The sequence below is a fragment of the Mirounga angustirostris genome, unplaced genomic scaffold (genome assembly GCF_029215605.1).
Source record: "Mirounga angustirostris isolate CCGP_5_RB_7025 unplaced genomic scaffold, mMirAng1.0.hap1 SCAF_4, whole genome shotgun sequence".
In the NCBI taxonomy this organism is placed as follows: domain Eukaryota; kingdom Metazoa; phylum Chordata; class Mammalia; order Carnivora; family Phocidae; genus Mirounga; species Mirounga angustirostris.
Window position 1 is genome coordinate 28,385,247 of NW_026991712.1, and position 6,033 is coordinate 28,391,279.

Here is a 6,033-nt window from a genome sequence, read left to right on the forward strand (position 1 = left end):
GAATTGTGTAAGACTGTTGAATCACAGATCTGTACCTCTGAAACAAATAATACATTATATGTAAAAAAAAAAAAAGAAAGAAAGAAAAAAGAAGATAGTAGGAATGAAAAAATAAAGGAGGGGAAATCAGAGGGGGAGACGAACCATGAGAGACTATGGACTCTGAGAAACAAGCTGAGGGTTCTAGAGGGGAGGGGGTGGGGGGATGGGTTAGCCTGGTGATGGGTATTAAAGAGGGCATGTATCGAATGGAGCACTGGGTGTTATACACAAACAATGAATCATGGAACACTACATCAAAAACTAATGATGTAATGTATGGTGATTAACATAACATAATAAAATAAAATTAAAAAAAAAGAAAAGAAAATGAATCCTAAAAAGAAAAAAAAAATGTATTGGCTCTTTCCCCATCTCTATAGGCAATTCCTCACTGGCCTTGTTCCTCTTTCTGGTCCCTAATATCATCAGTCTCATGTACCTGTCTGCCCCTCACCATTACCCTGCTGTTTATGTACACACCTCCCTATTCCCACAGTGTTGTCATTCAGAACAGTGACAATTTACTTACTACACTCTTCCCACTCTAACCAAAGCTCTAAGTCTATGCTTATAGACCCCAAAAGTTATTAAAGCTAAACAAAGACACAACTACTTTATTGGAGTGTTTTCCAACTTTATTGAGATATAATGACATACAGCATTGTGTAAGTTTAAGGTGTACAACATGTGATTCGATACATGTAGATATTGTGAAATGATTACAATCAAGCTAGATAACACCTCCATCACCTGCCATAATTACCATTATTTTGTGTGTGTGGTTAGAACATTTAATATTTACTCTCTTAGCAATTAGATCCTCACAACTTTTTTGTCTTATAACTGGAATTCTGCACCATTTGACTAACATCTCCCCATTTCCCCCACCCCCCAACCCCTGGCAATCACCATTCTATTCACTGTTTCTATGAGTTTGGTTTTTTTAGATTTCAAACATAAGTGAGGTCATACAGTGTTTGTCTTTTTCTGTCTGACTTTTTATTTCACTTAGCATAATGTCCTTGAGGTCCATGTAAGGTGTCATGAATGACAGGATTTCCTTCTTTCTCATGACTGAACAATATTCCAGTGTGTGTGTACCACATCTTCTTTATCCATTTATCCATCAATGGAAACTTAGGTTGTTTCTATATCTTGGCTATTGTGAATAACGATGCAATGAACATGGGTGTGCAGATACATCTTTGACACTCTGATTTCATTTCCTTTGGATATATACTCAGAAGTGGGAATGCTGGATCATATGATAGTTCTATTTTTAATTTCTTGAGGAACCTCCATATTGTTTTCCATAGTAGCTGTAACAATTTACATTCCCACCAACAGTACACAAGTGTTCCCTTTTCTCCACATCCTCAAGAATACGTGTTATCTCTTGCCTATTTGATAATAACCATTCTAACAGGTATAAGGTAATATGTAATTGTAATTTTAATTTGCATTTTTCTGATGATAATTGATGTTGAGCATCTTTACATGTACTGGTTGACCATTTTAATGTCGTCTTTGAAGGAGTGTTTATTCAGGTCTTCTGTCCATTTTTTAATTGGGTTGTCTGAGTTTTTTCTGCTACTGAGTCATACTAGTTCTTTATATATTTTAGATACTAACCCCCTATCAGATGTATGGCTTACAAATATTTTTTCCCATTCCATAGATTATCTTTACATTTTGTTGATTACTTCTTCTGCTGTGCAGAGATTTCTTAGTTTCATATAGTCCCATTTATTTATTTTTGCTTTTGTTGTTTGCATTTGGTGTCAAATCCAAAAAACCATTGCCAAGACCAGTGTCAAGGAAATTACCCCCTGTGTTTTCTTCAAAGAGCTTTACAATTTGGGGGTCTTATACTTAAGTCTTTAATCCATTTGAGTTGATTTTTGTATATGGTGTAAGATAAAGGTCCAATTTCATTCTTTTGCATGTGGACATCGAGTTTTCCCAGCACCATTTATTAAAGAGACTATTCCTTCCCCATTGTACATTCTTGGTACCTTTGTCGAAATTAATTGACTATATACATGTGGGTTTATTTCTGGATTCTCTATTCTGTTTTATTGATCTATGTGTCTGATTTTATGCCAGTGCCATAATGTTTTAATTACTATCACTTTGTAATACAGCTTGAAATCAGGAAGTGTGATGCTTCCAGCTTTGTTATTTCTCAGGATATATATCAGCTTTGGATATTCGGAGTCTTGTGTGGTTCCATACAAATATTACAATTGATTTTTCCCATTTCTGTGAAAAACGCCATGGAATTTTGATAGGGATTGCACTGAATTTACAGATGGCTTTAGACAATATGGACATTTTAATATTATTAATTCTTTCAATCCATGAACATTGGATTTCTTTCCATTTATTTGTATCTTCTTCAATTACTTCCATCAAAGTCATAGATTTCAGTGTATAGATGGCCACCTCCTTGGTTAAATTTATTCCTACATATTTTATTGTTTTGAGGCTACTAATAAGATTGCTTTCTTTGTTTCTTTTTCAGATATTTCATTGTTGGTGTATAGAAACAAAACTGATTTCTATATGTTGACATTTTATCCTTTAACTTTACTGAATTTGTTGATTAGTTCTAATAGTTTTTTGGTGGGGTCGTTAAGATTCTTTTCCTCTTACCTTCTCCAGTAAATCCAATCTCAGATTTTTTGGTCCAGCAATATACTCAAACTTCTCCACTAGACTCCTGGACTTCCACAAAGGCTTTCTCATCTGTGGATGATTGACTAAGTCAAGTGTTCTCCAGGGGCTCCCAGACTGCAGCTGAGAAGGGCTAGAGCTGGTTCATGGGTCATTTTGGAGTCCACAGCTGGGCCCAAGATCTGTTTGCCTATTACAGGTGGGTGAGACTCCTCCTAGGTTCCTTGGCATAAGGCGCTGGTGACAGAACCAAAGCTAAACAGAGCTGTAGGTGAGTCCTCAGGAGTACAAAGATGTTTCTGGTTCTATAGCTAAGACCACAGTCAGTAAGCCAACTGCTTGGGTATGGACTTGTCTTCACAAAACATCTCTCCTCATTCTTGGACTGCACCAGGGTTTCACAGTCTCCCACCTGGATCCCACGGCCCCCTTCAACGGCACTTTTGTCTGTGGATGGATGCCAAATGTTGTTGAGGGGATACCAATGAAGGATGTCTTATTTGGCCATCTTGCTCTCATCACTCTCCAAGAGTCATCTTCTTTGGACTTGCACACTTAACCATCCAAATATCCAACAGAATATTTGAGATTTCACAATTTTCTTTGTTACTCAAGATTAAATTCTCCTCTCCTCCCAACTGGCTTTGATTTTCACTTCTACCCTTGCTTCCAGACCTGCCCATATACATTTGTTCTCCAGAGTATGCCCACTAATCTTTCCAAAACACAATTCTGGCTACGCATTACAGTTTGGGGGTCTTATACTTAAGTCTTTAATCCATTTGAGTTGATTTTTGTATATGGTGTAAGATAAAGGTCCAATTTCATTCTTTTGCATGTGGACATCGAGTTTTCCCAGCACCATCAGTGATGTGCTTTGGGACAGTCTGATTCTCTCCCAAATCTTCGTCCCTGAGAGGCTGTACTGGGTAGTGGTCAGAGCACACTCTGTGCACAGACCACTTGAGTTCCTCTCCCACCCTTACTAGCTTGACTAGTCACCATGGTGACTTTGGGTAAGTTACTGCATCTTACCATACTTCTCTTCCATGTGGTGAAGACTACGATATTTCCTACCTTACAGTATTTACATGGATGAATTGTGATACATTAAGCCTGTCTCAACTAAGCACTAGTGAAATACTTGTTGGTGTTACTGCCTCCATCTTCCCTTCCTGAACTATCTTCTACTTACTTCTGGCTCATCTTTTGCCATTTCCCCCTACATTCTGTGCTACCGCCATAAAAAACAACTTGAGGTGACTCTGAATGGAGCAAGATTTATTTCCCCCATGACAGGTTGTTCTCTCTGTAAGAAAGAAAGAAAGAGAGAGAGAATTAAAGAAAGAAAAAGAAAGAAAGAAAGAAAGAAAGAAAGAAAGAAAGAAAGAAAGAAAGAAAGAAAGAAAGAAGAAAAGAAGAAAAAGAAAAAAAAAAATCTCTTTCCTCTCCCTTTTCACTTCACCTAGACTCTAGTCATTTTCAGGTCACAGCTTCCAAATTACATCTTACAAGAAGACTTCCCAGACCCTCCAAGACCAGAGCCCTTCTATGTGCTTCTGTGACACCATGTTCTCAGCACGACTAATGCTATTACTTGCAAGTGACTTCTTGACTTGTCTGTATTTATCTTAGTCATACCAGACTGCAAATCCTTTGAAAGCAGGAAGCATTTCTTGTTCGCCGTTCTATTCTAGTGCCAGGCACACTGTTAGCATCTGGTAAATGCTTCATAAGTGCTTCTTCAATAAATGTTGAAAGCAAACAGATTAAACAAAATAAAGGCAAATTTTACCATTTATACATATTTTTAACATTGAGCACAAAGGTTCAGAAAACCCTAATGGTTCAACCCTTCATATTTTAAATTGAAACATCTTCAGAATGGGTTTTTATGATCTTCATTATTCCTGAACATGTTGTCAACTTGGTACGTGGAATAAGAACAGAAATTTTCCCAGATGAGCAAAAAAACTCTGTACTTCCTTCAGCTGTGTGCATTCTGTCTAAGGCAGACCAGGCTGCACTATCCCTTCCAGTGAGGGTTTGAGATAGAGCAGACAGGGCAAAAATGATGTGTATTTCTAGTGCACTTTATGCCATTTGGAAATTTACAATGTTTCTTGATGATGTTAATAATGGTGGTGATGAAATCAAGACAATACTGTTTAATCCAGTGAGGGTCCTAGATGTTCCCATTGGTATTATGAATTGAGATTTGACAGGAAGATGGTAAAGGAAAGGTAAGGATCTCATCTTCTCCTACTTCTCAAGAACTTGATAATATTTATTATTTCTTTTAGTTTTGGTTGATCTTCCCCTTCAAAATATTTTTAATTCTCTGCCACTGAGAAGGAAAGAAAGAAAGAGAGAAAGAGAGACATTCTACTTTCTTCTCCTTCACAGCAAAACTTCCCAAATGAAACATCTATAGGTCACCACCTCTCACGCACTCTTTGAGTCATCTCTGGACAACTTCAGTTCCATTTCTCTACCATGTCAATGAATCTAGCGGGTATTTTTCAGTCTCCTCCTATTTGGTCTCTCAGTAGCAACTGAATTTTTTGTGTCCACTTGACTGGGCCATGGGGTGCCCAGATATTTAGTCAAACATTATTCTGGGTGTGTCTGTCAGGGTGTTTTTGGAAGAGGTTAACATTTCAATCAGTAGACTGAGGAAAGCAGATTGCTTTCCCTAATGTGAGTGGGCCTCACACAATTAGTTGAAGGCCTGAATAGAACAATAAAGGTTGATCCTTCCCTGAACAAGGAAGAATTCCTCCTGCCTGACTGCCTCTGAGCTGGATCTTGGCTTTGTCCTGCCTCTAGATTCTACTGAAACATTAGCATTTCCTGGGTCTTGAGCCCTTCAGCATTTGGCTCTCCTGGCTCTCCAGCTTGCTGACTCATCCTGCAGACCTTGGAACTTGTCAGCCTCCATAGTTACATGAGCCAATTCCTTATAATAAATCTCGTCATATATATATATGAATTATTTATATATAATTAGTTCTGTTTCTCTGGAGAACCTTGACTAGCTCAGCAACCTTTCTATTCGCCCATCTCCATTTCCTTACCTATTCTCTTTAATGAAGTCTTATCTGGCTTCCATTATGCTAAGATCATTTAAGACCTTCATGTAGCTAATCCAACGGACATTCTCAATTTTACTTCTCTTGGCCTTTTAGCATATTTGATAACTGATTACTTACTTCCTTTTGAAAATGTTTGTTCTGCATCCTTTGTGACACCACTCCTTAGTTTCTCTCTACCTTTCAACTCTTTCTCTGTCTCTTTTGCAAGCTCACCTTCCTT